This window comes from Pelodiscus sinensis, chromosome 16 (assembly GCF_049634645.1).
Source record: "Pelodiscus sinensis isolate JC-2024 chromosome 16, ASM4963464v1, whole genome shotgun sequence".
NCBI lineage: Eukaryota > Metazoa > Chordata > Testudines > Trionychidae > Pelodiscus > Pelodiscus sinensis.
The window spans coordinates 14881434-14893102 of record NC_134726.1 but is presented as its reverse complement, the minus strand read 5'-3'; the positions used below and the strand labels follow the sequence as shown (position 1 = coordinate 14893102).

Here is an 11669-nt window from a genome sequence, read left to right as displayed (position 1 = left end):
TTACATGATAAAATTTTGCATTAAATATCAGCGCTACTAGCTATTTTTTCCTGATCACTCGAATTGCTGCTAATGATGTTTTGTTGTATAAAAACTAAAAAAGAATGTGAGAAGGAGTGAAATATCATCCTATTTGAGTTGGTTTATTGTTTTTTTGTTTCTGCAAGATTGTATAGGTGGCCACAGAAAAATACATATATGGTAGATTTCTCGAATAACTTTCCAAATAACTACAATTAATGTTTGTTTTTCATTCTTATATTCTTCAGAGCTGTTCCTCATTACCTACAGTACTTATATTTTAGAGAGGTAAAATGGATTTACTTCCTTTGACCCAGCTATAACTACATAGCTCTAGGGAACTATAGGCCAGTCAGTCTTACCTCGGTTCCTGGAAAAATCATGGAAGGGATCCTTAAGGAATCCATTTTGAGGCACTTGGATTAGAGGAAAGTGATTAGGAATAGTCAGCATGGATTCACAAAGGGCAAATCGTGCCTGACCAATCTGATTAGCTTCTATGATGAGGTAACTGGCTCGGTGGACATGGGAAAGTCAGTGGATGTTATATACCTTGACTTTAGCAAGGCTTTTGATACGGTCTCCCACAATATTCTTGCAATATTCAGAGCAGAGGTCTAGCACATTACTCAGAATTTTAAGTGTCAGTCTCTCACTGATTGAGAGAGAGGTTGATGTTTATGATTCTGATTAATATAGATTTTATGTGGGAAATATTATTAAACTGAGAGTTGGGAGTTATTGTGTTTGAAACAGAAATCTCTAATGTAGATTTGGTCAGTCTGTGCAGGGTAGTCTGTGATTTGGTCAGTCTGTACAGGACAAGCAGCAGAATGTGATACTGCTTTTGCTTTTGAATAGATTCTAAACATTTCTACTTTAAAACTTGAAAATTGACTTTTACATTAAGTATTTTAGAAGGAGCACACTTGATTCATTTTTAAAATTTTAATAAAACAAGAAACTCAAATACAACAAATGTGACTAAACACAGTAGAGTTATGATGATTGAAATAATTAACATTGATGTAAGTTCACTTAGTTGAATAGAGTTTTCAGTATTGTAGAAACAGGACTAAGTTTCACATAGGTAAAGTAATAGATAAGTGATAATTAAAGTCATGGCAGATATTAAAACCCTATGCAGTATTTTTCAGGACAATTGTATGTATGACTGTGTTCTGTTCTATGTGGGTGGATTACCACCGCTCCCCCAGGAAATAAAACCAAAGACAGGAGATGTAAAATGGAGCAGTTGAGACTGTAAACAGCTCCAGAGAGTTGCTACACCATGGAGGAATTTGCATATACTGATTCAAACTGAGTTTGCAGAAACGGAGTGAACTTGGGGTATATAAAGACTGAGTGAGCAAATGAATATGACTCTTTGTCCCAAGTAGGATTGCCAGCTCTTCCTAAAGGGTTGGAGAGTCTTTGTGCCTGCCTGGCTCTTCATGTAGAAGATGGGTCATTACTGGTATATATTATGTGCATTTAAATCTGTTAATTGTTTTTATATGTTTTCTTTGTGATGGGTTGTCCTTAAAATAAATATACTCTTCTGAGACAGATGTGTGGTAACTTGTAACTGCTGACATACAGCCTTTGGAGAGAAAGCACAGTGCAGCCCTGGAGGCAGACTGGCTTCTTACGGATGTCATAGCAGGAGGTTGTGCCGCCTTAAAACTTGAGGTCAGAGGCCATGGAATGTAAGTCCCTGCTGGTAGAGAGGTGATGGCCGAAGGCCTGAGACCTGACTGGGCATTGCAGGTGTGGACTGTGGAGTGTGAATACTATATTTACCTAGATAACTGTGTGTGAATATTAGTTGTCATAGTCTCAGCAATTTACTCAGTAATTGCATACACATTGCTTGCAAGTAACAGGTTTTATTTAAGTGTTAATTACCAAGTTAAACTATGCAGCATATTTTACTTCAGCTGTGGTCACTGATTTAAGTATTAATTTTGTGGTGTTGCCACCAAAAATATTCATTAGTGTCTTTCCATGAGTTATCCAAAATACTAAGTATACTTAGTTGAGGTGAAAAATCAATTATTGGGTTTAATAAAGAGGCCAGAGGATAAAAATATTCAGTTTCAGTTCAAAATTGTTTTTCCTTAATGCATTAAAATAAAGTTAGAAGCACAGCTTATTGAGTCTTAGTAGCATTACAGGACTAGCATTAATCAGAATCTCTCCAACTGGTTTTTTGCGTCTTGGCCTGAATTCAAAGGGTTGTGAATGACAGTACAGTCTCCCAGAAAGAGGAAATAAAACCTCATGGCTGTTCGGTGCTGATGATGTAATGTATCCAAAAATCTAGTTATGTTTATTTCATGGTTGAAAAGTTGGTTTTACAGTGCGATTCAAGTTGTGCACTCATCTGACTCTTCGGCCTAGTATGGGTCTGCTCCTGAGTAGCATTTTCAGATTTCATGTTTTTAAGTGGCTATTAGGGATGTTAAAATGTGTTTAATTTTGTAAACGTGTAACTACTATAAATTTCAGCAGTTACACGAGCCAGTGCTGTGGGGAGTGGGGATGTCATCATGTAGCCTGGGCTTATCAGTTAATCTTGTCAACTACATACATTTTTCCCCCTCCCCTGTTGCCTCTGTATCAGAGGCAGCAGGGCAAGGGGGAGCAGGAGCTGATGCCCAGGAGGAGCTGGCTTTAAGCAGGCTCCCCACAAGCACTGGATCCATCTGCCTTTCCTACTCCCTGTGCTGATGCCTCTGGTAGAGAGGCAGCAGCCCAGAAGGTGAGGGGGCAGGCTGGAGCCAATACATATGGGGAGCTGGCTTTCAAGCTGGCTCCTTGTGTGTATTGGCTTTCGCATACCTGCCTGCCCCCCTTGCTGCCTTCTACAGAGGCAGCACAGGGGGATGGATGGACAGGCAGTTGCTGGTGCTGGTGCTGGGGGGAGCCATCTTAAAAGGCAACAGGGGCCGGGGCGGGGGGGGGCTGCCATGATGCAGTCTCTGTCCACAGCAGGCCCGACCTACTTGTGAACAGAGGCTACTCCGCATCTCACGGAACAGCTTCTGTCTATGGTGAGTTTGGGCCCACCGTGGTCAGAAGCTGTTCCCTGGTCGCAGGGAGCTCAGACTCCCTGCGAAGAGGGGCTCCTATCACTCTGCACTTCTGCCTGTGTGTGTGTGAGAGGTAGCAGCTCAGGGCTGCAAGCCACAGGCCTTCATAGGGAGCTGTTTCAAGCTGGCTCCCCTTACGGACCCGCTCCTGCCTACCACCTCATTCTGCTTCTGAAACAGAAGCAGCAGCGTGGGTTGGCGGAGGCTCCCTGGAAGCTGCTGGCCTCACCCCTGGGGACTATCAAATAGTCATGTAACTGCTAAGATTTCATACAGTTACATGACTATTCAATACACAGGCAAATTCCCTATCCCCTAAGCCACTCCAGGACCCACCTCACCTCACCTCCCAATTTTCCGCATGTCCCTTATTCTGCCTTCCTCATGCAGGAGCAGGCTCCAGTTCTGTCTGTCTGCGCCTGGGTTTGGGCCGGGGAGCATTAGAGCCCACCACTCTGTGCTCCCCAGGCAAATGCCCTATCCGCTAGGCCACTCCAGGACCCCACCCCACTTTCCACATGTCCCTTGTCCTGCCTTCCCCATGCGGGAGCGGGCTCCAGTTCTGGGGCAGCCAGTGATGACAGTCCTGCTGCTCCTGGGTTGGGGGACTTGAGCCCACCACCCTGTGCTCCCCAGGTGAATGCTCTATCTGCTAAGCCACCCCAGGGCCCACCCCATCTTCTTATATTCAAGGTGTCCCTTATCTTGTCTCCCTCATGCAGGCGCCTGCTCCAGTTCTCCCCAGGCAGATGGCCTATCCCCTAGGCCACTCCAGAACTCACCCTACCTCCCTACCATTGGGATGTCCCTTCTCCTGCCTTCCTAGTGCCTGAGCCAGGTCCATCCAGGGGGCATGGCATGCATTATTTCTCTGCACAGCTCTGCTGGTGCACTCAGTCATGACCCACAACCTCCGTTGCTCTTTCAAACAGAGTCTCCCCCCTGTAAGCACCCAGCCCTGACCTTCTAGCCTCCCACTACTCCTGTCCTGGACCTCATACATCCCTAATGGGAAGCCAGATTTAGCTCCCTGCAAGCACTGGCTCCTGCCTGCCCTCTATTTCCTCCTCCTCCTCCCACCCTCCCACCACCCATGCTGCTGCCTCTGTGGGAGGCAGCAGCAGGGTAGGGTGGGAGGCAGCTCCGTGGGAGCCAGCTCCCCGTGCACACTGTTTCCTGCCTGCCCACCCCTCCTGCCTCTGTGGGAGGCAGCATGGGGGACAGGGTTGTAGGCAGCTCTGCAGGAGCCAGCATCCATGGAAAGTTGGCTTTAAGCTAGCTCCCTGCACATATGCCTGCCACCCATCCCCCTGTTCTGCCTCTGTGTTACAGAGGCAGCGGGGAGGGAAGTGGGGGGGAGGGGGACTGCATGTAACCGTTAGGATTAACCAGTGAGCCTAGGCTTATCAGTTAATTGCGTAAACGGTTACATGTTCATATCCATAGTGGATATAATGTAATAAGAAGCTACAGTTACAAACAGATTATTTTAGTAAATCCTATGTATGAATAGTGGTTATCTATCTTGTAAATTGTGTTTGTGTGCTGTTTAGCAAAATAGGTATTCTACATTAAATAATGATTTATAGTTTAGTAATTATTTTTTAAAAGTAATCCTTTCATATAATCTAATATTTTCTTAATGGGAAGTACTTAATTGCGTTCAGTGAAGGGGTCACCAATGTGCTAAGCTATTTGGCTGCATGTATCTGTTCTTTCTGCATGCTGCGCTGGCTTTAGCCAGATAATCCACACAGCAGGCTCTGATCAAACTGACCAATAAGAGCATGAGATTTGGTTTAGTAGTAAAGGCACCCAGCCAGGTTTGTTGTTGACAAAGCACGGTAATAACACGTGGCAATCTCTATGAGATTATTAAGACATGTATGCCTGTGAAAACAGACAAAAGCTGGTCAGTGGCGGGACTTGCCACTTCCCACGAGGCTGGACAAGACTACCTCTGAGATGCATATTTATATACCAATACAAACAAGTTACATGTTGCTCCTGATGTATCATGGTGCCACCCTCTGACATATCCCTGGGTCACCCACTACCTTGTACATATTTATTTGATAAAACATCTTTATGCATCATACTATCATCCTGACATTTTCCTTAAGATGGGTCAGTGTCTTCCTGTTATCTTTAGGGATGTATTTGGTGTGAAGGTGTTCTGGTCTCACTTTTCTGGAATGTGTTCGCATGTAGATTTTTATTCCTAGCACTACGTAGGAATGTATGTTTCTGCAATATCAGCCCGATTCTTGCTAGATTCCATAAGAAGGGCCTGTTTCTTCCTCACACCGTAACTTTGCTTTGTATCAGCAAAGTTTTGACCACTTTAGACCAAGCCTCTGATGTAAGGCTTATGTTTCAAGTTATCTTTCTACTACATTTTATATCCAGAGCTGTTCTTGAAGTTTTAAGAACACGTTGTATCACTCAACATCCCATCATTTTTCAGGGTATCCCCATATATCTCATGCAATACAATATTCTGAAGAGTAAAGCAGGTGCAATTTAATGTGTTTGATTATTATACTACATAGTACATAATATGGCATCCTAATTTACATAATTAGCAAAATGACAAGGTCCCAATCTCTGTTTGAAATCCAGATGCCCCAAGGGCTTCTTACTTAGCCCCTAAAAATTGCTGCTTTCATTAGTTAGAACCATAATATATGCTTTTCAGATATGTATAGTATCTTTATATTAGCCCAAAAATCCACTCTATGACATCTGAGGCTTCATCACCCAAATGCCACATGATTCCTACATTATATGAATGCTTAACACTGATTCTGTTCAGTGGGCTGGTAAAGTTTCAGGAACAAAGTCCTGAAAACCATTTTGATGAAAGCATTTTATGCACATATGTGCTTGTGTGTAAGAGTATTTGGTATGTTACATTTTATGCATTTGTGTTTGTTTTTCAATATTTCAAGTAAATTTTTACATATAAATATTATGCCAACTAACTTTTATATCATCTTATAAAATATTATTATCTTCCTACCCTTGCTCTGATGTGGCTTAGCAATCCTAACGCCCTGCTCAAATTTAAGATTCTAAAGTATATAGGTTATTCTTTGAGAGATTACTCATGTACATTCCAATATGTGAGTGCACATGCATGGCCATCTGGAGATATTCCCTAGTGGTACCTGTCACGTCAGCTGTGGAACCTCCTGTAGTGGTACTTTCATAGCTGCTTATATATATCACTGCTGGCCCAACACCTGCTCAGTTCCTTCTTTCTGCTACTGACCGTCATTGTAGCTTCTGCCCTCTTGCTTTGCAAGTTGTCAGTCCCTGGCGTTTATAGTTCCTCATAGTCGTGGTAGTATAGATTAGCTTTGTTTGTGTTGTAGTTGGTTACTTTGCGGGAGTTTCCCACTCCACTTATCTACTTGGGTTTTTGGGGCATGCAGCAGCCCTAGGACTTCAAACAGTGCGCCAAGTACGGGAAGTATATGCCTAGAGGCGACCAGCATGCTCCTGCCTGAAGTGCCTTGGAGAAGGTCATCTGAAAAGTAAGTGCAGCATTTGCAGGGGATTTAAGATGAGAACTAAAAGGGAGAGAGATCAGTGGCTTAATCTCCTCCTGATAGAGTTGGCACTTCAGCCCCAGCCCCAGGACATGGCCTCCACATTGGTGTGCAGCACTCTGGCCTTGGTGCAGGAGACGTCGATGCTGCACCAGGATGAGTGAAGGGTTCACTGGCACAGATCCCCTTCGTGTAAGACAGGCTAGTCCACATGGCATCAGTCGCACACCCTGGTACTGAAGAAGACGACCTCCAAGAGGTCTGTCATGTTCCAGAGGCAGCCCTCACTGTGCTGAGCCTGCTCAGGCTGGGCCCCAGCACTGTCGACTCTGGCACTGTGGGCAGGGCCATTGAGTCCAGTCAGTGTTGGTGGAATCTCTGGAGCCAGTGGTGGTGGAAAAGGACTTGGATCTTCCCTCCACACCAGATACTTTTGAGGCCACTCAGGATCTCATTGAGTTTATGGTGTCTGCTCAGTTTGAGTCGCAGCTGTCGTCGCCAGCAGCACCACCTCATAGGCTGGCTTTGGCACCGCCTTTTGTTTCTTCTGCCCTGTCCCCTGCATCACCACCAGAAATGATACCTCCGGCACTGGTGCCTGTACCCGTGGCACTGTTTATGGCATACCATGTTCCTCTTCCTATTGCAATGGCACTGGGAATGTCTTTAGTGCTGTTGGCACCATGGTACCCGGGGAAAGCTATTGACTATGAGCCAGCATGGAAACTACCATCAAGTCTGATCATCTGCATTGTTAGGCTTTGCTCCCCTTTGGTCAGTACTGGAGTATGTGTGTGAATCTGACACTTAAGTCTTTTGTGTCTAGGAGCTCTTGGTTCAACTCCTGGCACACCTTCCTGCACCACTCCCAGAAATGGCATTCGGATTCATCAGTGGCTCCGGTGCAGTCCTTGCCTCACCTGCAGCAGGTGCCTATGTATTGTCCCTTCTGGATTTTGTGGGCATGCTATCACAGCTAGGGCAAGGGCCACCTTCCAGGGCTGTGTGGCACCTTTCACCCAAGCATTGTCTATGTATTTCTCAGTAGCCCCAGCTGGAGGTATCTGTGGGTGACAGTGAGCAAGTACCTGTGGGACCCCTTATCCCTAATGATCCTCCTTGACCAGCCACAAGAGGTAGCTCTTGGAAGACCCTCTGGGACAGGAAGATACTGTTCTCCCTGTGGTGTTGTCCTCCTCGCCCCGGGATGAGGTGGTGGCTCAGGCACCTCTTTTTTTCCTTCCGTCTATGGATTAACAGGGCCCATCAAGATCTGTTTCAGCATGTGCCCAGAGCCTCAACCTCCAGGCCAGTGGAGGAATCTGACCTCATAGTGGACGTACTCTTGCCTGAGCATCTGGCAGTGGTTGCCCTACTTATTGTTAAATCAATTCAAATCACCATTGTGGTGTTATGACAGAGCCCAGCATCGATTATGCCCACAGCTAAGGGGCATAAGCGCTATTTCGTGCCACCTCTTCACTTACCCACTACCGGGGTCACTGGTGATTGAGGCTGTCAACCACAGAGAGCACAAAGGTTGTTTACACTTGACAGATTGTTTTGGCAAGAAGGAACTGAGTGGGCATTGGATCAGTGTGCATATGCAGCCATGAAGGTGCTACTCCAATGGTGTCCACAGTTGACCTGATGGGTACCGCGAGGGAAAATCTGATGGCCATGCATGTGTGTGCGCACACATGTATTGGAATGGACATGGGCAACACATCTCGAAGAACACATTTTTTTTCAATTCTTTATGTAATTTGGATAGATTGTATGTGCCTGTGCAATTCTTTCATAAGATGACCTTTTAAAGAGTCTTTAACTCCAGTTTGACAGCTGATTCTCTAAATTGCTTTTAGTGACTAATAACTCGTGACCCTCATAGTTCCAAATTTGGATTATATAAGATGCTTAACTGGGACTTTTTCTCTTCCTCTTCCCTGCTCTCCCCCCAAATTACATCCGACTCGTACAGATATCTTCAAATATTTTTAAATAAAGATATGCTCCTGTCAAGGCTGTTCCTCACTCTGGTATGACAAATGCAGAAGTGGGGGCTTGCAAAAAGCACCCCAAAACCTGGTCTCTACAGGCTTTGGTACAACCCCCCCCCCCCAAAATCCTAATACCCGAACTTTGGAGAAATCCGCTGCCACCACTCAAGCAATTTCCACAAAAAACAGGGAAGAGATCAATTTGGAAAAGTCCCTAAGATAAAACTCTCCCCCTGCTCTAATCTCCGTTTTACTTGGAGTTGGGAAAAACCAGAGGGGATTCACAGACAGTAATGGACTCTGCCCTTATAACTAGGCACCGAGTCACAAGACAGAACAATCAACTAATACCGGTTAATTAGAAAAAGAAAACAAACTTTTATTATCAAAACAAAACTACAGTTGCAAGCATAATAAAGTGGCTAGATAGAAAGGGCCACCAATTGATATACTCGGGAATCCTTGGTTTCAAGATTGTAATTATGAAAGAGAAAAAAAACCACACTTAACAAGCTCAGACTTCCCAGACCAAATTCCCAGACCAGGAAAACAATAAAACATGATGGACTGTCTAAACTTTGCCCTACTTACAGACTGTAAGAAGTCTTTTCTCAGAGAGAGACGGGCCTCCCATCTCCTTCAGTCTTGGAAGAAACCTCTCTGACCTGGATAAAGGATGGAAAAGATAAAAATTCCTTTGTCCCAGTTTGAAATCCCTACCTGCATTGCTATTGGCTGACCAGATACCTGGCTAGGGAGAGGAGACATGGTTAACCACTTAGTCCTCGGATGCTGGTCAGCACTCCTGATTATGACAGTTCCTTTCCTGACTGTTTGCTTAGAAATGAAGTCTATTGTACTGCTTCTGATTTTCAGTTTTGGCTCTTTTGAACTAAAGTCCTAGAAGATTTACAGGCAGTCCCCGGGTTATGTACAAGATAAGGACTGTAGGTTTGTTCTTAAGTTGAATCTGTATGTAAGTCGGAACTGGCGTCAGCCGCTGCTGAAACTGATCAATTTCAACCGCGGCTGAATCTGGATGCCAGTTCTGACTTACATACAGATTCAACTTAAGAAACCCAGGCGTCCCCAAGTCAGCTGCTGCTGAAACTGATCAGCAGCTGATTCCAGGAAGCCTGGGGCAGAGCGGGCTTCCTGTAGTCAGCCGCTGGTCAGTTTCAGCAGCAGCTGACTTGGGAACGCCTGGGGCAGAGCAGCTGGGGTGCTGCTGGGTTGCTCCAGTAGCGCGGCTCCTCGGCGCTACTAGAGCAACCCAGCAGCACCCCAGCTGCTCTGCCCCAGGCGTCTTGATTCAGCCGCTGCTGAAACTGACCAGCAGCGGCTGAATCAGGATGCCTGAGGCAGAGCAGCTGGGGTTCTGCCGGGTTGGTCCAGTAGTGCCCAGAGCGGCGCTGCGGGACCAACCTGGCAGCCCCCAGCTGCTCTACCCCAGGGGTAGACAAGAAAAGCCTGGTCTGCTGGGGGGGGGAGCACTAGCTGCACCCCCCCCCCCCCCCAGCAGACCAGGGGGACAGGAGCAAAGCCTTGGAGCACGCCTGCAGCGGGACAGCCCAAGCGCGCCCGGGCTGTCCCGCTGTGGGCGTGCTCCAAGGCTTTGCTCCCCGTCTCCCTGCCGACCAGGCGGCGGCTTTGCTCAGGTGTCCCTGGTCTGCTGGGGGGGTGTCCAGTGGCTTTGCTGGACCCCCCCCCCAGCAGACCAGGGGGACAGGAGCAAAGCCGCCCAGGCGGCGGGAGTCCCGCTGCCTGGGCGGATTTGCTCCGGGGCAAACGAGCAAAGCCGCCCAGGCAGCGGGACTACTGCCGCCTGGGCAGCTTTGCTCGGGTGTCCCTGGTCTGCTGGGGGGGGGGGGGGTCCAGCGGCTTTGCTGGACCCCCCCAGCAGACCAGGGGGACAGGAGCAAAGCTGCCCAGGCGGCAGGAGTCCTGCTGCCTGGGCGGCTTTGCTCCGGGGCAAACGAGCAAAGCCGCCCAGGCGGCGGGACTCCCGCCGCCTGGGCGGATTTGCTTGGGTGTCCCTGGTCTGCTGGGGGGGTGGGTCCAGCGGCTTTGCTGGACCCCCCCAGCAGGCCAGGTAGACCGGGAGAAGCTTTTCTCGCCCCGGAGGACACGGGTGGCGACTCGCCGCCCGTGAGCTCCGGGGCGAGAAAAGCCCTGTTCGTAAGTGCGGATCCGATGTAAGTCGGATCCGCGTAAGTCGGGGACTGCCTGTATTGTTTTTGTAAATTGCAGATGTCTTTTTCATCTTCCAGTAAATCATAAATCTTGTGAATTATGTTATAGTCAGATCTGTTCACTTCAGTGATCCTAGCAGGCCAATAGAGGTTTTTGCTGTGTAAAGTATTACTTTACTGGGGAACCTCCCAGAATTCTTTTCTTAAGCTGAATTTTTAGCCTTGTCATCCTGAGATTTGCCTTGGACACGTTGTTCTCTTCCCTTTGGGTGTGACTGCAGCACTCATCTCATAGACTCTACTGTGTTTGCTAACTTCCTCTCTATTGTTTACACTGACAGATTGTTCTGTACAATGTAATTCTACAGACATTTCTAGTGTATACTGCGTTGTGTTGCTTCATCACTTGAGTCATCATATTTCCTGAGAATTCTTAAAAGGAACAGAGATCCAAAATGTTAGAATATTAAATTGTATTTGTGTAAGGCAGTTGCAAATTCTTAAGTAACTTTATAAGAGTCCCCAGAATAAGTACTGTAATAGGAGTTACGTTCAGTGTCTTGTGTATGGTTCGATATGGCTTCATTTGGAAAAATGGGGTGATATTCATATAGGTGCAGAGTACTGGTGCAAGGCACTCTAACATTTAAGTTCTGCATAAAATTGCTTAAAAGAAGCTTGCTGGCTAGGCAGCTGCACAGAATACAGTACATGCAAATTAAAAAGATCTGCACACTGGCCCAAAATAGGCCAGTATGCAAGGCTATACTGGACATGAACTATCGTAGGGATTGCAAATCCGAATTT

At 46.6% G+C, this 11669-nt stretch overlaps 1 protein-coding gene across 3 annotated transcripts in view; it reads left to right on the top strand.

Annotated features, from left to right (window-relative positions):
- TXNDC11 (thioredoxin domain containing 11) overlaps positions 1-11669 on the top strand; it is a 103374-nt gene that overhangs the window by 47798 nt on the left and 43907 nt on the right. The window lies entirely within an intron of this gene.